Source organism: Bos javanicus, chromosome 27 (genome assembly GCF_032452875.1).
Source record: "Bos javanicus breed banteng chromosome 27, ARS-OSU_banteng_1.0, whole genome shotgun sequence".
Classification (NCBI taxonomy): domain Eukaryota; kingdom Metazoa; phylum Chordata; class Mammalia; order Artiodactyla; family Bovidae; genus Bos; species Bos javanicus.
Genome location: NC_083894.1, coordinates 26,109,352 through 26,134,341, shown reverse-complemented (window position 1 = coordinate 26,134,341; position 24,990 = coordinate 26,109,352). Strand labels below are relative to the sequence as shown.

General features: G+C 42.4%; 1 long non-coding RNA gene across 1 annotated transcript in view; it reads left to right on the top strand.

Annotated features, from left to right (window-relative positions):
* The window catches only part of LOC133240137 (uncharacterized), a 56,225-nt gene extending 37,843 nt beyond the window's left edge, over positions 1 to 18,382 (top strand). The window contains exons 2-3 of the long non-coding RNA XR_009734126.1: positions 17,663 to 17,716; positions 18,166 to 18,382. This is a non-coding gene — a long non-coding RNA (uncharacterized LOC133240137). The remainder of the gene's footprint in view (positions 1 to 17,662; positions 17,717 to 18,165) is intronic.
* Positions 18,383 to 24,990: the final 6,608 nt, after the last annotated feature.

Here is a 24,990-nt window from a genome sequence, read left to right as displayed (position 1 = left end):
TTGAGTCCGTTTTCCTTGCCACCTAAGTTGCTTGGTCACCTTGTCATGCGCTTGGGTTACAGGTAGGAGAGTAACAAGGCTCTGCAATACGGGTGTGCCATCCTGTGCTCTGTGCTCTGAGTGCGGCAGGACCCCGAGCTGGGTCTTGGTTCCCTAGGTTCTCAGATAAGCTCTCAGCTCTGGGTTGACTCAGGTGACTCGCTTCCCTGTGTATCTGCCCCGCAGAGTCCTCAGTGCCTGAACAGCTGCCAGCAGCACGTCTTCCTCCTCCCTCTCGCCTGGGCCCAGGTTGCTTCTCCGGTGGGCAGAGCCGTCACTTTCCTGCAGCCTCAAGCCAGGACCCTGGCTTGAGGGAGCCTCCAGCCCTGTCTGCCTCTTATCTGTCCTTTATATTGTATGTGGAATCAGTGTTAAACTCAGTCTTCTTAGACTAGGCAATCTCACTGCCCTTTCTTTTATTTCTTAGGCCACTGCCTTAGATCAGGAACTCACTGTTTTCTAATTAGCCTCTGTCACCCCTGACCAAAGAATTTTCTCTGCCATAGATCTGGCTATTGCATCTTTTCCATTAGGCCTGAAATTGGGTTTCTACTCCTTTTTGGATCAAGTCAAAGATTTTATCACATCCCTTCTCTTGTCACCTTTTATATTGAATTCTAATACTTTTTGGTCTTAGAAATATGAATCTATGAAAACACTTGGGACCTGCAGGAAGTAAAATGTGGGCAATTTAATATAAGAGCAGGCTCAACCCACAGTGATTGGTGAATTTCTTTTCTAGTCCAGGAGTGTGAAATATAATCATGGGTTTTTGGGTTTTTTTTAGACATTTCTTAAAAGGGACCTCTAGAAGGTAGAGAAGCAGTTAGCTTTCTATTTATGGTACTCTGTCATCTTTGTTTTGATAAAAAATGTCTTATTTTAAAAAGATTTGAAGTAGTGCTTTTCCTAATCTAAGCAGTCTGTTTTTTGTGTAGCTGAAGATACTTTTAGATTTCTGGGAGCTTTTTAGTCTCCAGACATGTATATTGGAACGTGAAGTGGCTATATTTTCCCCACGATGATGCTTTTTAAATCATAATGGTTAAAACAAAAATTCTGGGATTTGGCTTCTGGTTGAGGTTTAAATATTGCGGAAATTATCCCAACTGTTAGAATTTGGCCACATAGCAGCAGGTGGGCAGTGACCGGGGGTGAGGAAGCCCAGAACACAGGGTATTCTCAGGGAGAATATGTGATGCTCTGCAGTCCTGGCCCCAATCTTGCTTTTCCTTTCTGTATCTCCCAATGCTATCTCATGACTTCTGGCAATATTTATTAAGGATTAACTTAATTCTGTATTAGGTGCCACGGATTCAAAATCAAATAATATCCTAGTTTACACTGTGCACACAGATCAATTCCAGATGGATTGCTGATGTAATTGTGAAAGATAATATAGCTTTTAGAAAATAGGTAACTATTTCGTGACCTTGGAGGAGGTAAAGATTAAAAAAAAAAAAAAAGATCCAAAAGAAAAATAACTAGATAAAGGGAAAAAGTGGATTAGATTAAGATTGAGAATTTCTGTTCACCAAAAAACACCAAGAAGTACATTATTAAGATGAGTGAATATAGCATAGGGAACTATAGGCAATATCTTGTGTAATAAGCTATAATGGAAAATAACCTCAAAAATAATATATGTCTGTATGTATAATTGAATCACCTTGCTGTAAACCTGAAACATTGTAAAGCAACTATACTTCAATTTTATATATATATATATAAAGAAAAGAAGAGGTGAGTGAAAAGAGTGGTAAAAGATATTTTCTACACATATATTCCACTCAGAACTCATCTACAGAATAAAAAACTCTTCTAAACCAATAAGGAAAAAGACAAATAAGAACTTTACAAATAAGGATATCTAAAAGGCCAGTAAGTGTGTGAAAATTTGTTCAGTGTCATTAGTCATCAGGGAAATGCCAATTAAAATCATAATGAAATGCTAATACATATATACCGAAGTGGTTAAAATGAGAGACAAGAAAACATCAAAATTGGTGAGGGTATAGACAGACTGGTACTCCTATGCTGTTCTTGGGGGAATACATTGGTACTTTGGAAACCACTTTGGGCAGCAATTAAAGCTGAAAAAGTGCTGAATTCTGACCTAGAAATTTCAATCCTGGGTAGATACATACATCTAATATATACATCTAACAAATGATCCATCTTAATGTTTGCATAAGGAGTAATAAGGACAAAAGGAAATGCAGACTTTTTTGAAGGGATTGGCTGTTCTGGCTCAGATGGTAAAGAATCTGCCTACAATTCAGGAGACCCTGGGTCCAGAAGATCCCCTGAAGAACGCAATGGCAATTGCCAATACTCTTGTCTGGAGAATTCCATGGACAGAGGAGCCTGGCGGGCTACAGTCCATGGGGTCGCAAAGAGTTAGACACAACTGAGTGACTGACACTTTTCACTTTAGCTGTTCATGTGGGAGAGGTGGGAAAGTGAGAGGGGGAAATTGGTTGATGGAGGGTTTTGTTAGAAAAATACGATCAAAACATAGTGCTTAAAGTATGGGAAAGATTAAATAACTTTATAAGTTTACCTATTACAAGAGGTTTTAAGTTAACAAAACACACCCCCGCCCCTAGATTTAGGAAGCAAGATGAGAATTAATGTAGATGTAAAAGGCAATGGCACCCCACTCCAGTGCTCTTGCCTGGAGAATCCCATGGATGGAGGAGCCTGGAAGGCTGCAGTCCAGGAGTCCCTGGGGGTCAGATACCACTGAGCGACTTCACTTTCACTTTTCAGTTTCATGCATTGGAGAAGGAAATGGCAACCCACTCCAGTGTTCTTGCCTGGAGAATCCCAGGGACGGGGCAGCCTGGTGGACTGCCGTCTATGGGGTCGCACAGAGTCGGACACGACTGAAGTGACTTAGTAGTAGTAGTAGGTAAGTTATATGTGGGTAGGTGTGTGTCAAAGGGGTTTTCTATGAATAGCTTCTACTTTCTTGGTGAAATAAAATACTGCTTAATTGGCAAAATCAGATAGATAAGGGTTAAGTTAGGGACTGTAAAAAGTGGTGAGGTTTTGAATAGCTGCTACAGGGGAATGGGAGAGAGAGGTGATCAGGGAAGGTAATACTAGTAAGAGTCGTTCAGGACTCAGTTGCTGTCGGAGGGCTTAAGCTTGCAGTGGCATCATCTGACACTCCACACGCCTTCCTGCAGGATTCCTCAGCTGCGAGTGTCGGTCATGAAGGAGTTCAAGTGAGCTGAGCCTTTTGGCAAAAGGAATTGAAGAGGTCCTTTATGGAAACTAGGTTGGATAAGAAAGGATGAGAAATAATAAGACAGGTGATGGACGGGTGGATAAGAGAAGAGCCGAGAACTGAAGGTCATCGTAGGATATAGTAACAAGAAGGAAGACGGACCTGAGGGAATAAGGTGGCTGGAAGGAATGGTGGTCTGGGGCACACGTGGGCATGTTGGTCTTTGTTTTCCCATGCTAAGAAGACCCAAGGTGTGGCTGTGATAGCGGGTGGGAATCTCACTGTGAGATTCGATGGCGGGCGAATCTCACTGAGTTCAAGAGGTGGAGTAGCTTTGCAGCCAGGCTGTTAGCTGGGGTCATTCTCTCATACACTGGGACTGTAGGATGATGACAGGACGAGAACAGGAGAGAGAGGCCAGGAGAAAGATTCTAAAGTTCTCAGGTGAATCCGGGATGGTGACCAGGTGTTCTGTGAAGAGGGTGCAAGAAAGGGTCAAAGGTGGTAGAACTGGGAAGCATGGCTTTCAGAGCGGGGAGTATTTTTATATGTGAGTAAAGGAGGGGAGTGTTGAAGAGGTCGGTGAAGGGAAAGGGATGGTTCAGAACCTACTGCTTGATCATGTGGAATGAAAATTTTCAGCAAAGAGACAAGGCTGAGCTTGAGAGATTCTCTGTCTCTGAGACTTTTCCAAGGTAATGCCATGATTGTGCCAATATTTAGCATTAGAGGAAACCAATTTGAGGGTGCAGTTTACAGAGCTGCTGCTGCTGCTGCTGCTAAGTCGCTTCAGTCGTGTCTGACTCTGTGTGACCTCATAGACGGCAGCCCACCAGGCTCCCCCGTCCCTGGGATTCTCCAGGCAAGAACACTGGAGTGGGTTGCCATTTCCTTCTCCAATGCATGAAAGTGAAAAGTGAAAGTGAAGTCGCTCAGTCATGTCTGACTCTTAGCGACCCCATGGACTGGAGCCTACCAGGCTCCCTCCATCCATGGGATTTGCCAGGCAGGAGTACTGGAGTGGGGTGCCATTGCCTTCTCCAGTTCACAGAGCAGTAGGTAAGAAAAACAATAAAGGAATGTTACACTAGATTGGAAGCTCCTTGCAGGCAGGGACTGTGCTCTGTCCTGCTGGGCTTAGCCTCCATATTTACACAGTACACCTGCAAGTGTGTGTGTGTGTGTGTGTGTGTGTGTGTGTTAGTTACTCAGTAGTGTCTGACTCTTTGCGACCCCATGAACTGTAGCCCACCAGGTTCCTCTGTCCATGGAATTCTCCAGGCATGAATCCTGGAGTGGGTTGCTGTGCCCTTCTCCACTATGATCTCCTTTGAATTTCTAAACCCACATAAATAGTCTAAGTATTGTACCTCCTTGAGAGGTGTGGAAACTGAAGCTTAACTAGGTTGAGTGTCTTGTATGAGATTGGAAGTAGGACCAGGTTTCAAGCTTAGATCTTCTGACTTCTAGGGTAAAAATGCTGAGAAATGTTGAATGCATATATTCAGAAGAAATAGATTGCTTTAGTGAGTTATATTTTATATGGAATTAGAACATTGATTTTTTGATAGCATATATCAATAATTATATATATATATATATGATTCCATATATGCAATATATTTTAAAGCAGTCTTGAAATGAAAAAAAAAAAAACCCTTAAACAAAAAACAAAACCCATCAGTCCACATTTTTTTCTCTCTTGATATCTTTGTGTGTATTTGCACTTGACTGGGAGGAAGTGAAAGAAATCAGTTTCCCCCTGACCTTCCATAAATGTGCTGACCTGAGGATGCTATAAAGGGATATGGACACTTAAACCATTCTATGATCATTACCAATTAATAGGGCCACTTGGCCTTTTTCCGACATTCAAAAATGGTTCCATCTGAATTAATCACAGAGATATTGATAAAAGGAAAGGCTCTGCAAGGCGCCCCCTTTTGAACACATCCTATATAACTAGTTTTAAAGGAGATGAAATCTTTTACTATGAAAACCTGGAATGCATTGTCCTTGTGTTCTGATTATTTTGTGAAATGATTTCCCTGCTGATAGAGCAGAGGTGCCTGCAGCCACGTTCACTTGCATTCCAATTCAATCCCCTTCCTGGGTCTACCGGAGTTTTTATGGCCACTTAGCAACCCTGACATTCTGCAAATTGTATGGTGAAACCTTAATGATTTCTGAAACAAGAATGAGGTAATCTTCACAGCAATTTTAAATATTCCAGAGGTCAAGGGGGCATTTATGGTTTCCTTTATCACAGACTGAATTGACTTTTTCAGTTAATCATTTAAGCCACAAATTACGTATATTATGGATATTATCACAGACGAATCTGGTTTTTGTGTTCCTTCTCCTAGGTGCTTTGGGTATTTGTCCGTAAGGCAGGAAAGTCAGACCAGATGGCCTGTATTATTATTGGAAGCAGATCATCGATTCAGGAGTGCCTTTCTTCTCTCTCCCTTCCTCCACTCTGTCTTCAGTGCTAGCAGCGAAAACAGTAATTGGCTCCCTGGAAAAAAGGGGAGATTTACTCCCTAGGAATGGCTGCCTGAGTACATGAAAAGGTGCCCCTCCTTTAGCTGACTGTGTGTGCTTTGTTCTCAGCTCAGATTGAAGATATTAGCTTTGTACCTAGTATGATGCAGGTGCTGATAACAAGAAGGATGTTGGAATGTACTCTTGTGGCTTAGAATTTTGGTATAAGCCTCTGAGAGTGGCTTACAAAGATGTTTTCCTGCCCACACCCCCCCAAAAAAAAATCTTTATGGAAAGGAAGTGTGAATTAGGTCATTTGGTTTTTGTCAGGGTTTTGAAGGCAGAGGTCAGGTACCCTGTCTGGGTGACACCTGGCTCAGTGCTCTGCACAATGATATGCTTGTGTAGAATAGTAACAATGGTGTGAGTGACAGCAGGAGTGGGTCGCACTTTCTGAGACTGATGCGATTGCGAGAAGGGCGTGGGTTTTTCAGATTCTTGTTAAAACAGGGAAAGGACGTGGGGGAGGGCTCCACTTTCACTGCGCCAGTTTGTGGCTGAATTTGCAGCTCAAGGAGTTGCTTTCAGATCCCCATTTCCAAACACTTACAAAACTTGTAGCTACTGGTCACAGGGAAGGTCTGTAGAAAGCCCCACAGAATCCGGAGTTGCGGGGGGGGGTGTCGGTGCTTGCGTGGGGATATCAAGGTCACTGCCTTGGGTCCTGTTTGCCGAGGTTTCTTGGTTAGGGCCAGGAAGGAGGGAGTGCGGTGGGAGGGCTTCTAAGCTATGCTCAGCATTTCCTAACTACTTCCCCTGGTTTAACCTCAACAGGCAAATGAAATGGAAAATTCTAGGGAAAACATACAGGGAAATCAAATCCCCAATTCCCTGGGGTCTGCATATAATTTGGGTAATTGAGGAAACAGGCTTGAGGTGGGGTGAGGGTGGAGGACAATAGTGGAGAAATTTTTGCACCAAAGCAATTGCCCCCCAACCCCCACCCCCTCTCTGGTTATCCACTTTGCTTTCTTCAGAGAAAGCTGACTTGTGGGAGCCTCTTTCAGTGTCTCTCCTATGCTGATCCTCCTCTCCTGCCCTCAGATCAGTGTTCTTTCTGAACTGTGAGCCGTCTGTGTGTGTATAGGAACCATGGTGCCATCTTCAGATGGTGGTGACAAACCAAGTGTCCTCACCCTTCCATCAGAAGACACTTCGTAGCTGAACAGCTCTGCAGGGTCATATGTCATTGTTTTCCTGCCTGGTTGGTATCATTTGCTGTAAAGAAGGCGTGAAGGCAACAATTATTATGCGTTATGGCTTCTGCCTGTGGCCACTCTCAGTAGGGTCCACACACTCGCATGTTAGAATGAGTTTATCTCCCTGGGGAATCTGCCTGGGCTGGGGCAGCCATATGTGGGGTTTTGTGTGTGTGTTTGTTTGTTTTGTTTTGCATTGTCAGGGCTGTAGTCACCCATTCACATGTGTCTGATCCGAAAGCTGGCCTCTCCGAGTAGGTGGTGGCTGTGGAGGCGATATTTGCATTTCTGACCTGCGACATGCCTTTGCTGAATGAAATTGATATAATTACTATACACCATGACTGCCTCTAGAGTTGTATCCGTTCTGGTTGGCTTTTTTTTTTCTTCTACTTCATCAGCATCCAATTAATTAACAGTTGCCATGGCGACCGTTGCCATGACAGCATAAAATTCTCCCAAAGGGCTCCTCATTCATATTCTAATGAAATACATGTGCAGAGCTGGATGGCTGGAAAATGTGGTGAGGAGAATTCAGGAAGAATGGAAGTAGAACTAGGAAAGAGCTGCTTTATCTCAAAGTTCTGCTCTCTCTAGCTTCTGTACCAGATCGCCTTACTTTTAAAAGAATATCTTTATTTTTATATATTATTTTTCCCAGTTTCCATTTTTCCCCCTAATATTTTTCTATTTCTATAGCCTGGCTGTTCCTGGGGTTAGGAATAATATATATATATTATTGGACAAAATGAGCTTTTCCCATTCTGTTCTCATTCCTTTTTCTAGTTCATACAGTGAGGGACACATCCATTTGATGGGATTTCTAATGAATTATTCGTTGGTCAGATAAAGACAGTGAAGTTTTGTTGCTTACAGCCATTGGTGGCTTCCGTCCCTCAAAAGAAGATAATATCTTGTCACTCGCCCACATCTAACTTCCCGGGAAGCAGTGTCTCTGACAGATCTTAACAGCCTCTGCAGATCTATCTGTGGATTGTACATCCCTGTTCGATGTCTATCTGTACTCATTTGCTCTTTCAGTTTCTTCTGAAAGGCCTAAAAGTCTCCCCTTAGCTGACCACCCTTTCTTTATAGGGTTGCCTTGTATTTTGGCCCGAGGCCCTCAGTGCCTATAGTTCTGTTTTAGTCCTCTGGCCTTGCTTGCTTTCCTGTCTCCAGGCCTGTCCAGGACATTGTCCACACAGCTGTCTATTTCTAAGTCACAGTTTTTACTGTAACCTTCAGCTGCAACCTTTAGTCTTCGAAGGGTCCCGCTGTCTGTACCAGTGGTCCTCAGACTTCAGTTTGCCCAACTTGTGAAATGTGCAGATCCCCAGGCATCTCTCCCAGAAACTATGACTTGTTAAATTTGGAGTGGAGCTCAGGGACCTGCTTTTCTTGTAAACATTCTAGGTTATTCTAACGTAGACCATCTGTGGGCTCCATCTTGAGAAACACTGGCCCAAAGGTGAAGCCTAAACTCTTAGCATGGCGTCCAAAGCCCAGGACAATTTGATGCCTACCTGTTTCTGCCTTTTTAACTTCTTTTCTGGTAATGATTCATCCTTGGATCTTCCACTCACATGCCTGGGGTTCTAACCATACCAAAATTGTCATTATCCCCCACACATGCTGCACACAGTTCAAGTTCCAACCCTTTGCTTAAACTCTTCCTTTGTCTGAAATGACCTTGCTCTTGGGGGGATCAGAATATGCCACCCTACCAATAAGGGCTTCCTGGGTGGTGCTAGTGGTAAAGAACCCGTCTGCCAATGCAGCATAAGAGACACAGGTTCGATCCCTGGGTTGGGAAGATCCCCTGGAGAAGGCCATGACAACCCACTCCAGTATTCTCGCCTGGAGAATCCCATGGACAGCCTGTAGTCCATGGGATTGCACAGAATTGAACATGACTGAAGCAACTTAGCATATATATATATATATATAATGTATATATTTAATATATTTATATATAATATATATGTATATATTTACAGACCAAATAAACCACTTTGGAATAAAGATTATTTTGAGCTGAACGCATTTAAGAAACAGAAGACATAGAAGAAATTCTATGCTTTTCTTTCTGTCCCAAAGCAGGGCATATATTTCCCTTTCTGAAAATGTGCCCCTCCTGTCTCCTGTACTAGGAAGAAAAGATTGACTCAATCACCAGAGATGATTAGACTCTTGATACTAAAGATAAGTGATATGTAAATTTCATTTGTAATATTTAAGATTTTAGTAAGATTCAGTAAGATATAATAAAATATATTCTATAGACTTGTGTCTTATAAACCTTACTAAATAATCCTTATATTCCATCAGTTTCCATTATATATTTACCTTCTCACAATTTACTGTCTCTAAGAAGATTAGACTCCTTTCTCTTGTCATTTCTCCACAATTTATTGCTCTTTGTTAAAAGGGTATATAAGCTCATAGGCCAAACCGCTTCTTGGAGTTTCCAGGTCTCCCACATTGTAGGCGGATTCTTTACCAGCTGAGCCACCAGGGAAGCCCAAGAATATTGGACTGGGTAGCCTATCCCTTCTCCAGGGGATCTTCCCAACTCAGACATCAAACTGGGGTCTCCTGCATTGCAGGTGGATTCTTTACCAGCTGAGCTACCAGGGAAGCCCAAAGTGAAAGTCACTCAGTTGTGTCCCACTCTTTGTGGCCCCATGGACTGTAGCTTGCCAGGCTCCTCTGTCCATGGAATTCTCCAGGCCAGAATACTGGAGTGGGTAGCCATTCCCTTCTCCATGGGATCTTCCAATCCAGGGATCAAACCCAGGTCTCCCGCGTTGCAGGTGGATTCTTTACCATCTGAGACACCAGGGAAGCCTCAATATTTAAGATTTTAGTAACATTTAGTAAAGTTTGTTCTACAGACTTGTTTCTTACTTATAAACCTTACTAAATAACCCTTATCTCCCATCAGTTTCCCTTATATATTTACCTTCCCACAATTTACTGTCCCTAGGAATGATGCTGAGGCTGAAACTCCAGTACTTTCGCCACCTCATGCAAAGAGTTGACTCATTGGAAAAGACTCTGATGCTGGGAGGGATTGGGGGCAGGAGGAAAAGGGGACGACAGAGGATGAGATGGCTGGATGGCATCACTGACTCGATGGACGTGAGTCTGAGTGAACTCCGGGAGTTGGTGATGGACAGGGAGGCCTGGCATGCTGCGATTCATGGGGTCGCAGAGCCGGACATGACTGAGCGACTGAACTGAACTGAACTGAAGATCAAACTCCTTTCTCTTGTCATTTCTCCACAGTGTATTGCCCTTTGTTAAAAGGGTCTATAAGCTCATAGGCCAAATTGCTTTTGGAGTTTTATGCCTTTTCTGTGAGCCCCCCTCCATGTGTATATGAAATAAATCTTTCCTCTTGTTAAGCTGTCTTTTGTTACTTTAATTCACTGGCCCCAGTCACTAAACATAAGAGGGTAGAGGAAAAGTTTTTCTTCTCCTACCTACACTCTCTGTGATCCTAATCAGACTTTCTCAATCTAGTGTCACCTCTTTCTTGAAGTGTTTTACTTTTTTCCGGATAGAATCAGCCTTTCTTTGTGTCCCAAAGCACTTTATTTCCCCTATGCTTGTACTTATCACGTTTCATTTTAATTCTCTCTCAAAGAGTTGTAGTCTTTGCTTCTTGAAGGTTCTTGCCGATGGAGGAAAATAATTACTTAGCATCTGCTAAGTACTGTTTATGGTGCCAGTTAAGTATTCTCCTTACCATAAGCTGCTTTCTTATTAAAAGCAACAATAAAAAAATAACCACCTGAGTTGAGTCCTCGATTCCAGGCAGTGTGCATATTATCATTTGATACTCGTAGCAACTTTATGATACTGCTTTTATGAATGCTTTTTTTTTAAACCAGTAAGGAAATGGCAGTAACTTACTCAAACTTGATAACTAGTAATGGAGCAGTTGGTATTTATACAGGCTAGTTTGACTCTGGAGCCTGCCTGGGTTACTAATTTAAGGTGGGGAAACCTCCCCGAGAGTACCCAGCTAGAGGCAGAAGAGCCAGGCCAGTGGGCCAGTCTTCGTGCTTTGAACCCTCAGCTCCTCCTGTAGTTCTTGACACGTGGTTCATTGAATGGAAGGAGGCCTTTTGGGTGTCAACATGATTATTGTTTTACAACTTAGAGAAGCGACTCATCCAGGGTATATAGTTAGAAAGAGGCTGAGTAGAAACTTAACACACTAAAGTGAGTTCAGCAAGCCACAAATAGCTCCTCAATACTGTGGGAGACCTGGATGAATATGGGATTCTGATCATCATTTACGACATTGTTTCAAGTTCCTGGGTTGGTTTTTGAGACTGATGTGAACAGTCGGAACCTGAGCTGAGTGGGGACTGTGAGGAAGGCATGCATCTCGTGGAGCTGCCATAGTGCTGTGCCTGCCACCAGTGGCATTCGAATCCATATCTTGGTATCTGCCAAGTAGCTTTGGTCTTTGGAATTAGGAGATTTAAGTCAAACATTTGGTATTTAGTCCACAAAAGGACATTTGGAAGAGGACTCAACAGCACTTGGCAGCTGATGAAGGAAGGAGATGTTTTCTCACCTAATTTTCACAAGTGGTTTCTGCAACCTCACCTTCAAACCACTTGCCAAACACAGCTCTGCCTGCGGAGGGACTGAAAAAGAAAATGCAGTTAACCCCATATGTTCTGTTTAGAAGAGCATCTGAGTGGCAGCTTAGAGTCAGAGACTCATATCCTGGGACTTTCTGATGAGGGGGTCTGATGATTTCCTTTTCCTAGGAATTTAATAACCCCAGGACCCATCTATCTAGCAAGAGTCTGCAGTCAGCAGGAACTCAGATTATTGGTGCCCGGGTGCTACTAAATCCATCTTAGGAGAGCTTGTTAGCCTGTGGCTGGAGCTTCATTCTGCCTGAGCTTCTTGGGAGTGGGCCGTTGTTGGCTCTTCCCCAGGGTGCAGCCCGCCTTGGGATTTCACTGGATGCTGAGGACAGGGAGGGTCCCTGTGCAGGTGATGGGGCTTCACCGATTGTCACCTTGCCCAGCTGTATCCCTCCGATGCACCTGCCGCTGGCTGCCAGCATGATAATATACCCTGCTCAGGCGTGAGGGGAGGATGCTTTGAACAGTTCATCTCCTGCATGATTCATCAGGCCCCTGCTTCCTGATCCACTCCCACGCTCTCCTGCCCCCCCATCCCCCACAACGTGATCAGCAGGACTAGCAAGGCATTCGCTTTGAAAGAGGTAGAGATCAGAGGGCGAAATTATTAACCTCCCCGTCAGTTGTAATTAATGCAGCAAGCCACCTGGATATTTAGTAACTGGAAATGAAATCAATTTGCGTTTTAAAATTTAATTTATATACAGCTGGTACGATAAATCAGTGACCATTGCTAGGTAACTCACTGCTCTGTAGTTTGGAGAAGAATTTCTGTTCTCATTGTTGTCTGGGTATTTTGCAGCTTCAGAAATGAATCCAGAGCTGTTGGCCTGTCAGGAAAGGGTAGGCTGGTATAATGGCTTTGAAAAATCTTGAGTCTCACTACAGCTTGGATAGGAAGAGGCAACGTGATTTCTGTATTTTGTTTATAGCTGTTTTCATTTAATTCACGATTCCCTCCCTCCCCACCCCACAGTGGAAAAAAATAACTAAATGTCTAATTTGGTTTGAGTGAATGTCTGATTTGAGCATTTAAACAGAGCCTTCAAGGAACGCTCAGCCTTTCTAGGAAAAAATGCTTTGAATCTCAGATTGCCTGCATCTTCCTCCTGCTTCTCTTCCCCCCAAAAATGGCATCTGGTGTAAGGGGAGGCATTCAGTGTCTGGACGAGGGGCCGTGGCTCCTAGGACCTCCTGGGTGAGGGGAGGAGCCGGGTCCTTGGTTATCGGGGCTGTGTTCTTAGGTTGCTGACTGTTTGGGCTTCCCTGCTTCCAGTGTCACACCTTGAATGTGGCTGGTATAACCTGGGCCTGGCCAGGGGCTGGTTCCCTGGCTGACCTTTGACCCTCAGTGGCTATGGTCATCACACGCAGGCCCTTGACAGGCCCTGTCAGTCAACATACCCTCAGGCCCTGCTGGAAGGGAAGCTGGCTTGAGAGAAACAGGAGGGCCCTCCTTGCTCCCTCCTTGCTGTGTGGCCACACTGATGTGGCCTGGCCCTAGGTTGGTGCAGGCAGCTTGAGACTGTTTGTTTTTTTTTTTGAAGAAATCCATGTAGGGAGCCAGGGCCATGCCTCCTACTGTGCTTGGTTTGCTTATTCTGTGCCAAAGCTCAGAGAAGGAAGTGAGACCTACATCAAACAGCTCTGCCTTCCTGCCCTCCCCTTCTCCCACCTTCCAGGCTGGAAAGGGATGGATCCTTGGTCCACTCTGCTCTGCTGTACGACAGTCTCCTCTGCCGTAGGGGAGAACGCATTGGCTTTCCTGCCTGGGTGAAAGTAAGGTGTTAGTCGCTCAGTCATGTCTGACTCTCTGCGGCCCCGTGGACTGTAGCCCTCCAGGCTCCTCTGTCCATGGAATTCTCCAGGCAAGAATACTGGAGTGGGTTGCCATTCCCTTCTCCAGGGGATCTTCCCGACCCAGGGATGGATCCCGGGTCTCCCGCACTGCAGGCAGATTCTTTACCTGGGTAGATCCCAGGGAGCCCTGGGTAGAGGGGAATAGAATCCAAGTGACAGAGGGGCTTTTATGCATTAGTGACATCCAGCCTTGGTTCTTGATGATTAAAGTGAGAGCACGGAGGGGTTAAGGGGATGGGGTAGAAAGGGGAAAATCTGCTTTCAAGACAAAAGCCTGGCCTCAAGCCTACTGGTTTGCTGTGTAACCTGGTTTCTGAAAGCCATGAAATGAAAATTATTCTTGCCATTCTGTTTTTATTCTTTTGATAAAGATTCTGCCTTTTGTGTAGCTGGGAGCCTCCCAGGGCCTTGGGCAATTCTAGGGTGATGACAGCGTCTTCAGAAATCTAGAAGAAAACACATGAATGATTTTCAACAAAATTTACCTTCATTAAAACAGTAATGTGTGAGATTTGGTTACATGTTCTCATCTGACTATAGTTCATAGAATGTGGATTCTCAGCAGCATTTAAGAAGCGCCAGTAGTAACTTGCGTATGTGTGTGTGTGTGTTAGAGAGAGAGAGAGAGAGAGAGAGGACAAGAGGCATTTATGGACTGAATAGCATGGGAGAGAATATCACAGATACAGAAAATTTGGGGTTAAACTTGCAGATAGAACACAAAAAATTAAGATGTTTAAAAGGCGACACATAAGTGAATGAGATTAATATCGTCCCAACTTAATACAGGAGTTCTGAGGGAACACGGAACAAAGAAGTGATGGGAGTTAGACATATTTAACCAGATACAGACTTCTTAAGTGATTTGGGGATGAGACTTGAAGGTAAGCTTATTCATCCGTCTACAAATAAAAAAAAGACTGAGGCATAAGGGTCAGGTGATGGGAGCTAAAGATTTTGGTGAAGGAAACTCAACCTAACTTTCTGAAGACTCACGTAAAGGGGGACCTGTAACCTCCCTAGAGCAGTGGTTCTCAAACTTAGTAGCACAGTGGATTTACCTGGAGATCTTTAAAGAACACTGATGCCTGGGTCCCATTCCCAGGGACTGGGATTGTTCTAACTGGATTATAAAAACGTCCTTCAGTATGTACTGGGTTGAATTGTGTCCCCTCCCAAATTCGTGCTCTTCCCGGAACCTCAGAATGTGACAGTGTTTGTAAATAGCGTCAACTGCAGATGTCATTAGTTAAGATGAGGGTATACTGGCGTGAGGGTGAGCCCTTAAACCAGTATGACCGATGTGCTCATAAGAAGAGAAGGGGCACAAAGACACAGAGACAAAGTGATGTGATGAGTCACAGGAGCAGTGCCACATACGTAACCAAGGAAGTAGAGTTGAAGTCATGCGTCTGTAGGTGCCAAGGAATGCCATGGATTACCTCCAGCCGCCAGGAGCTAGGGGAAGGGCGTGGAACAGACTCTCATTCACAGCCCTCCAGAAAAACATTTTTTAAATAATTTTATTTATTTATTTTTGGCTGTGCTGGAGCTTTGTTGCTGCATGGGCTTTTCTCTAGTTGCAGCGAGTGGGGGCTACTCCCTAGCTGCGGAGCTCAGGCTCTAGGGCATGTGGACGTCAGTAGTTGGGGCCCCTGGGCTGTAGAGCACAGGCTTGGTCATTGAGGTGCACGGGCTTAATTGCTGCGCAGCATGTGGAATCTTCCCAGACGAGGGATCGAACCTGTCTCCTGCCTTGATAGTCAGATTCTTATCCACTGTGTCACCAGAGAAGTCCCAGGTGACTTCTAGCCTCCAGAACTTGAATGATTGCCCCTACCACATTTAATGCAGCAGAGAGAAAGGAAGACAGATTGGAAGTTTGAGGGTCAGTGTACGCAGAGGGCAGAATCTTAGTCCCCGAGGACTAAGCTTTTTCTAGCCTCCAGAACTGTGAGAGAATGCATTTTCGTTTATAGCTGTCCAGTGTCATTCTTTGTTACAGCAGACCTAGGAAGCTAATACAGGGCATTACAATGTGCAGCCAACGTTGTCAACCATGGCCCTAGACTGTAGAGCACAGTAAGTGCTCCGTTGGTGTCAGCTGTTGTCATCACCCCGAAGCACATCGCCCTAGCCATATTCAGGAATCTGCTGAACCCCAGAAAAGCATCTCAGATAGTGTTTGGCGCTCTTTGAGAGGAGTCTTATGCAGCCTCTTTCTCAGAGGATAGGCTACCATAGTAAATCAAGGGGAGGCAGTAGACTGTGGTTGCCAATGGGGGAAGGAGGGAAGGAAGGCATAGTCAGGGAGTTTGGGATGGACATGTACGCACTGCTGTATTTAAATTGGAAAACCAACAAGGTCCTGCTGTAGAACACAAGGAACTCTGCTCAATGTCGTGTGGCAGCCTGGATGGAAGGGGAGTTTGGGGGAGAATGGATACATGTCTGTGTATGGCTGAGTCCCTTTGCTGTTCATCTGAAACTATCACAACATTGTTAGTCAGTTATAGCCCAATATAAAATGTTAAAAAAAAGAGAAGAAACAGTAGATTTGACCATAGCGTGTCTGTCTTGAATAGCACACGCTCAACAGTCTGGAGAGCATGGGCTCCATGTCAGTGGGGTTGGCTCTGGAGGAGGGGTGTGGCATCTACTCTTTTCCTGCTCATGTAGATGAACAGTATCTGGGGCTTTGAGGCCATACAGCGTGTGACCTATCGCCTAAAATCTTGACCTCCAGTTCTTAGGGTTAAAGAGCCTTCCCGAGCCAGGATGACCAACTGTCCTGGTTTGTCTGGAACTGAAGGACTTCCTAGGACGTGGGGTTTTCAGCACTAAAATTGTGACAGTTCTAGGCAAATTGGGTGGATGTGTCACCATAGAGAATCCTTTGATTGTTTTCCTCAGGGACTAAGATTCTGCCCTCTGCATAGACTGTATAGACCGCCCCCTCCCAAACTTTTCCAGTCTGTCTTGCTTCTCTGCTGCATTAAATGTGGTAGGGATAATCATTCAAGAATCGCGTGCTTGTTAAAAATCAGCACTTTGTCCCCTGGATTGATCTGACCCCACTCTCCTGATGACGGTAGGATTCACCATTTACAAGGAATCTCATGCTTCTGGAATCTCTCTGGTGAGATCCTTGAAAGCCTTTTCTTTCTCACTGCTCATTATCATCAGCTTGCTATCAGCATCTCATCTGTTTTTATTCAAATAATTATTAATTTCTACATCTGCTTATACTCATGCCTTCCAGTTATCCACCGAAAATAGGAAGAAGACAGATTTCTCTATCAGTGGATTAGTTGTCAGTACTAATGGCAGCAGTGGGGAGCTCACGAATTGTGCATGTGTGTGCATGTATGCACGTGTGTGTGAGCGTTTGCGCACTTGGATGGTGGGCAAGTGGGTGTAGGCAAGAGAGGAAGGAAGGAGGGAATGCAGTAGAGAAGACCATCTGTTCCTTGTAGCCAATTTTAACTCTTTCTCCTGTTCCTCCAGTTATTTCGTCCTTCCCTGGTTATCATTGTCTGAACACAGACATTCAGGGTTGGATGTTTCTGATGTACCGAACTGTCAAAAACAAAACCAAAAATGACTCCTGTTTCCATTTTTCCACTCTTTAAGATATCTAACCAATAGTTGGGATGGTAGACATCCTAAAAGCTGAAGGAAGTCCGTATCCTGTTTCATATTCACTCTAATTTCCCATACTTTCTTCCTATTTATTTGATCTGTAGCTTTGAGAAAATCAGTTACCTCTCTGGTTCTCAATTGCTTTGTAGTAAAATGTTAGTCAAAGCACAGAGCCCCAGACATACTGAAATATTTGCAAAATGTGCTTTTGATGATGCAGGTTACAGAATCTTTTTTATATCATTCTTCTGCTCAAAGACCTAAAACAGGAGCTGAGAAAGCCCCAGAGCCTATAAAATAAAATTCAAATTACTTAATATGTTATTCTCTATCCTATAAAATCTGGATTCTGAAAGCCTGAGCTATTTATTATCATTTGCTTCTTTTGGGCCTCCAACATATACTGAATTGATTTTAGTTACTTTTACTGAGTATCTGTCTTTTACATTTATTTTAAAATTCCTTGACAGATGGACTTTTACCATTAAAAGAATTCCCAACACCTGGCAGCTGTTTTGCACCTAGTAAGTATTCAATAAATGTTAAGTTACATTGAAACTTTTTCTGGATATAGAAATACTTGAAAAAGTATAAATAGCTCATGAATTTTAAAATTTATCCCAAACTTATTTCCAGTCTTTAGAGAAGCATTTACTATTTCACCAGCAAGTATGATGTTAGCTGTGGGCTTTTCATAGATGCCTTTTAACAGAAAAAGAAAATTCCTTCTATTTCTAGTTTGCTAAGAGTTTTTGTTAGGAATGAATGTTCGATTTGTTAAATGCTTTTTCTGGACCAGTTGCGATGATCATATGATTTTCTCCTTTATTTTGTCGGTGTGGTGAGAAATTGATTTTTGATCATTGAATCAGTCTTGCATTTCTGCACTAAATAGTCAATTTCTATTCTTCTGATGTATATCTCACAAATAGTATTGGTTTATAATCTTCTTTTCTTGTCATGTCCATTTCAGGTTTTAGGACCAGGCTTATGCTGGCTTCATAAAATGAGAAGGAGAGTTTTAGGTTAATAGAAGAGTTGCAAGGATATAACAGGTAATACCTGTATACCACCCAGTTTCTTCTGTTGCTAATAACTTACACCTCTAGGGTATGTTTGTCATAGCTAATCAACCAGTATATGTACATTATTATTAACTAGTGTCCATTATTTATTCACATTTCCTTAGTTTTCACCTAATATCCATTTTCTGTTTCAGGATCCAATCCAGAATACCACTAACATTTAGTTGTCATATCTTTTTAGGCTTTTCTAGAGTCTGACAGTTTCTCAGAGGCTCTTTTTTTATAGTTCATTTTTTGTTGTATTGACTTTTGCTCTTAATTTCCTTCTTTTTTAATTTTCTTAAGTTTATTTTTAATCTTTAAAATTTTTAAAGTGAAAATAATTGATTTTTAAACTTTTGTTTTCTAAAATAAACATTTAAAACTATAGTTTCCCTCTAAACCTTGTCTCAGTTCCATCCTACAAATTGATTTATTTTTTTATTACCACTGAGTTGTAAATATTTTCTGATGTCATTTGTGATTTCTTTTTTGACCCATGGATTTTTTAGGAGTGTTCTACTTAATTTATAAGTAAAGTGGGAAGATTTTCAAGCTATGTTTCTGTCATTTTTTAACTTACAATGTGTTTAAAGCATATATTCTGTATATTTTAAGTAGACCAAATTGTTTTATGGTCTATCTTGATGACTGTTTTGTGTGCATTTGAAAGGATTGTGTATTCTGGATTTGTTTGGTATAATATTCTATAAATATCAGTAAGACCAAGTTGGTTTGGTATAATTGTTCCAGTCTTCTAAATCCTTGTTGAGTGTCTTTATGTCTATCAATTTACTGAGACAGAGGATGTTAAAAATTCCAGTCATTATTGTGGATTTGTTATTTCTCCATTTAATTCTGCCAATTTTATTCTTATTTTGAGTCTCTGTCATTAGGAGCATATGATTTATAGTTGTTTTGTCTTTTTGATGAAATGACTCCTTGTCACTTAGAAGTAATCAGCTTTATCTCTAATAATATTTCATGTCTTGACATCTGCTTTGCTATTAATATAACCACATCTGTTTTCACCCTTTTCCCTTCACTTCTTTGTTTCTATTACAGTGTTTCTGATTTCTAGCATTTCCTTACAACTCTTTCTCAGATCATCCACTTCTGTGCTTATATTACCCATCCATTCTTGCACTCATCCACTTTTTTCCACTGAAGCTTTTATTAGCACATTCATCATAATTGTTTTAAATTCACAATCTGCTATTTCCAAGATCCCTGTCATGTTCGCATCTGGTTCTGATGCTTGCTCTGTGTCTTCAAACTGTGTTTTGTTTTGTTTTGTTTTTTTTACCTCTGAGTATGTCTTATAATTTTCTTTAGGTATCTGGACATGATATACAGGGTTAAAAGAACTGAGATAAATAGTACTTTAGTGTGAGCTTTTATGATGAACTAGCTGGGGGTTCAGTCATGTTTATTGTTTACTGTAGTTGTGGGTGTTGGAGGATCAGATTTCCTCTGGTGTCTTTGTTTTTGTTTCCCTCATTGCTTTTTCCTCAGACTTCGTCTTAAATAAGCTCTAAGATGTGTGGTTCTTTCAGTTGCATGACCCCGTTGTCAGCAGGAATCCTCTTGACATGGTATAAGGTGTTGGGGGGTGAGAGCATTCTACACTAGTGAGCATGTGCTCCTGGGCTGCCACCTTTACCAGTGCTTTGTAGTTTGTTCCTACCTCCAACACGTACGTAGGTGAGCAGGAAAGTTAGAGGCGGGAGGATGGAGTTGGGTATTTCCTTTCTACCAGGTGAAAGGTCAGAGGCTGGAACTGGGTGTTTCCTTTCCCATGGATGGTTAGGCTCTGGGAGAATCTCAGTTGGTTAGATTCTGAAAAGACAGTCTGTTGAAAGCCGACCTTATTATGAAGAACAGAATGCTCTAGGTGTATTTCAATGTGACTACTTTTCCCCCTTCCCTGCCAGGAGCAGGAGGGAACGTTCTTCTGATCTCCCTTGGGAGGACCTGATAGATCTCCAGGAGGTAAAACTTAAAAAAGTGTGGTGACTCCCCTAGGATGGCACTCCCTTCCCTGGAGTTTTTCTCTCTCTGACTTGTCTACACTGAGCCTCCAGCAATTTGTCAATTACATTTCAGGATTTCCTCCCTGAATACTGGTTCCCATGGAGGTTTCTGCTCCTGGAATTCTCCAGTAAATTCCAATTCTCTGTATCCACTTGTCTATTTCTCCAATTCTGAGGGACTTGTGTTCCCTGTAACCTCAATTCTCTAATGGATGGATGAAGAGCTACTGATTTTCAGTTTGTTCAGCTTTTTTCTTGTTATGAGAGCTCCTTACATACTAGACCAAAAGCTGGAAGTTAAAACCAGTTTTTTTTCCAATTGTATAGAATTTCTTATTATTTTCAGTAGAATTGTTAGTTGGATACAAGCTAGCACATCATTACTAGTAATCAGTAACCTCAAGTATTGTTTTTTAGTGATAAAAAATTTTTTATCATATTTCTATTCCATTGTTAATTTTAACCAGTGTCCTATTATTGGATAATCTGTTTGGCTCATTTTTTACCATCATAAATACAGCTTAATGTCTTTATACCTAATGTTTAATTTTTAAAAATCATATCCTAGGATAAATGCCTTGACGTGAGATTGCTGGGGCAAAAATAAGCATATTTTAAGATTTTTGTTATGTTGCAAGTATTCTTAAAAAACTTCTACCAATCTGTGTTCTCAAAAGCAGTATATAAAAATGTCTGCTTTTCTGTATTTTACCCAGTAGTGGATATTACTATTTTTATACTTAGTAATTTAAAAAGCCATAGTATCATATATGCATTCTTTGATTACTATTGAGGATAAATGCTTTTCCACCTGTAGTTTTTCATTTTCTTTCTTTTTGGGACATTTGTTGAAATGCAGTTTTGGTTATCTCTTCATAACATATTGCTCAATTAGAATTTCTGTTGTAACGATAGGTTCAGAACATAGTTCAGTTGCTCAGTTGTGTCCGACTCTTTGCAACCTTATGGACTACAGCACGCCAGGCTTCCCTGTCTATCACCAACTCCCAGAAATTGCTCAAACACACGTCCATCGAGTCGATGATGCCATCCAACCATCAGACCAGTCAAGTCCAATTAGTTGGGTTTTTTCTGAAGACTGCTCGTGTAGGGTAGGGAAGGAAAGGTGCATAAAAGTACAGCCTTGATGTCAACCTGGAGAGAGCCTAGCCTGACTGGTAATGAATTAATCCCATGCAGTTTGCCTTTTGAAACTCATGCCTTGAGAAAAGTAGAGATAAGAAATAGAGATAAGAAATAGAAAATGTTGGCTGAAGTGATGATTCTCCTGAGCCAAATAATCAGTTTAAAAAGTTCCTGCAGAGGGAGGAACCAAGATGGTGGAGGAGTAGGACGGGGAGAACACTTTCTCCCCCACAAATTCATCAAAAGAGCATTTAAACGTCGAGTAATTCCACAAAACAACTTCTGAATGCCGGCAGAGGACATCAGGCACCCAGAAAAGCAATCCAACTCTTCGAAAGGAGGTAGGAAAAAATATAAAATACAAAAAAGAGACAAAAGAGGGAGGGACAGAGTTCCGTCCCGGGAAGGGAGTCTTAAAAAGAGAGAAGTTTCCAAACACCAGGAAACCTTCTCACTGCCGAATCTGTGCCGAGCTTTGGAAGCACAGAGGGCAACATAACAGGAAGAAAAAATAAATAAACAATTAAAACTCGAAGATTGCGAGTCCTACGGTAACTCCCCCAGCGGAGAAGCAGCGCAGACACCTGCACGCGCCATTAGCAAGCGGGGGCTGGGCAGGGAGGCGCAGCGCGGGCTGCATCGCTTAGAGTAAGAATCTGGCCTGAATACCCTGAGCACTACCTGAGCGAAATAATTTGGGCTAGCAAACCAGACTGTGGGATATCTACCACGCGAAAAGCCAGCCCCAACCTAAGACGCCGCCAGGCCCGCGCACGGAGCAAAGAATTGAACAGAGATAGCCGGCTGCAGACCTTCCCCCTCCGGTGACAGGCAGCCAGAGCCGGAAGGGGGCAATTGCAGCCCCAGAGAGACATTATCTATAAAACTGTAAGCAGGCTTCTTTGCTAACTAAAACTTTTTGGGGGTCTGGACGGTTAACATCTGCCTGAGAAGGTGCGCCGGTTTTACACCCAGATAACCGAGTGGCGGGGAGGCGATAAGTCGCAGCATTGGTGCTCGCCAAACACCTCATCACTTGAGCTGCTCGGACCTGGGAAGAGCACAAAACTCAGGCCCAACTGAGTCTGCGCCTCTGAGGACTACCCGAGTGCCTGAACCTGAGCGGCTTGGACCTGGGAGGTACATGCAACCCAGGGCCAGCCTCGGATTGTTCCCGGCGGAACAACCTAGAGCCCGAGCAGTGTGGGCAGGGAGGCTATACGCGCCGTGAGCGGGGGCAGACCCAGTGTGGCTGAGGCACTGCGAGCGCATGCCAGTGTTATTTGTTTGCAGCATCCCTCCCTCCCTCCCCACAGCGCGACTGAACAAAGAGAAGAAATACAGCTCCACCCATCAGAACACCGACACAAGCTTCCCTAACCAGGAAACCTTGACAAGCCACCTGTACAAACCCACACACAGCGAGGAAAAGCCACAATAAAGAGAACTCCACAAACTGCCAGAATACAGAAAGGACACCCCAAACTCAGCAATTTAAACAAGATGAAGAGACAGAGGAATAGCCAGCAGATAAAGGAACAGGATAAATGCCCACCAAACCAAACAAAAGAGGAAGAGATAGGCAATCTACCTGATAAAGAATTCCGAATAATGATAGTGAAATTGATCCAAAATCTTGAAATTAAAATGGAATCACAGATAAATAGCTTGGAGACAAGGATTGAGAAGATGCAAGAAAGGTTTAACAAGGACCTAGAAGAAATAAAAAAGAGTCAATATATAATGAATAATGCAATAAATGAAATTAAAAACACTCTGGAGGCAACAAATAGTAGAATAACAGAGGCAGAAGATAGGATTAGTGAATTAGAAGATAAAATGGTAGAAATAAATGAATCAGAGAGAATAAAAGAAAAACGAATTAAAAGAAATGAGGACAATCTCAGAGACCTCCAGGACAATATTAAACGGTACAACATTCGAATCATAGGGGTTCCAGAAGAAGAAGACAAAAAGAAAGACCATGAGAAAATACTTGAGGAGATAATAGTTGAAAACTTCCCTAAACTGGGGAAGGAAATAATCACCCAAGTCCAAGAAACCCAGAGAATCCCAAACAGGATAAACCCAAGGCGAAACACCCCAAGACACATATTAATCAAATTAACAAAGATCAAACACAAAGAACAAATATTAAAAGCAGCAAGGGAAAAACAACAAATAACACACAAGGGAATTCCCATAAGGATAACAGCTGATCTTTCAATAGAAACTCTTCAAGCCAGGAGGGAATGGCAAGACATACTTAAAATGATGAAAGAAAATAACCTACAGCCCAGATTATTGTACCCAGCAAGGATTTCATTCAAGTATGAAGGAGAAATCAAAAGCTTCTCAGACAAGCAACAGCTGAGAGAATTCTGCACCACCAAACCAGCTCTCCAACAAATACTAAAGGATATTCTCTAGACAGGAAACACAAAAATGGTGTATAAATTCAAACCCCAAACAATAAAGTAAATGGCAACGGGATCATACTTATCAGTAATTACCTTAAACGTAAATGGGTTGAATGCCCCAACCAAAAGACAAAGACTGGCTGAATGGATACAAAAACAAGACCCCTACATATGTTGTCTACAGGAGACCCACCTCAAAACAGGGGACACATACAGACTGAAAGTGAAGGGCTGGAAAAAGATTCTCCATGCAAATAGGGACCAAAAGAAAGCAGGAGTAGCAATACTCATATCAGATAAAATAGACTTTAAAACAAAGGCTGTGAAAAGAGACAAAGAAGATCACTACATAATGATCAAAGGATCAATCCAAGAAGAAGATGTAACAATTATAAATATATATGCACCCAACACGGGAGCACCGCAGTATGTAAGACAAATGCTAACAAGTATGAAAGGAGAAATTAACAATAACACAATAATAGTGGGAGACTTTAATACCCCACTCACACCCATGGATAGATCAACTAAACAGAAAATTAACAAGGAAACACAAACTTTAAACGATACAATAGACCAGTTAGACCTAATTGATATCTATAGGACATTTCATCCCAAAACAATGAACTTCACCTTTTTCTCAAGTGCACATGGAACCTTCTCCAGGATAGATCACATCCTGGGCCATAAAGCTAGCCTTGGTAAATTCAAAAAAATAGAAATCATTCCAAGCATCTTTTCTGACCACAATGCAGTAAGATTAGATCTCAATTACAGGAGAAAAACTATTAAAAATTCCAACATATGGAGGATGAACAACACCCTGCTGAATAACCAACAAATCACAGAAGAAATCAAAAAAGAAATCAAAATTTGCATAGAAACGAATGAAAATGAAAACACAACAACCCAAAACCTGTGGGACACAGTAAAAGCAGTCCTAAGGGGAAAGTTCATAGCAATACAGGCACACCTCAAGAAACAAGAAAAAAGTCAAATAAATAACCTAACTCTACACCTAAAGCAACTAGAAAAGGAAGAAATGAAGAACCCCAGGGTTAGTAGAAGGAAAGAAATCTTAAAAATTAGAGCAGAAATAAATGCAAAAGAAACAAAAGAGACCATAGCAAAAATC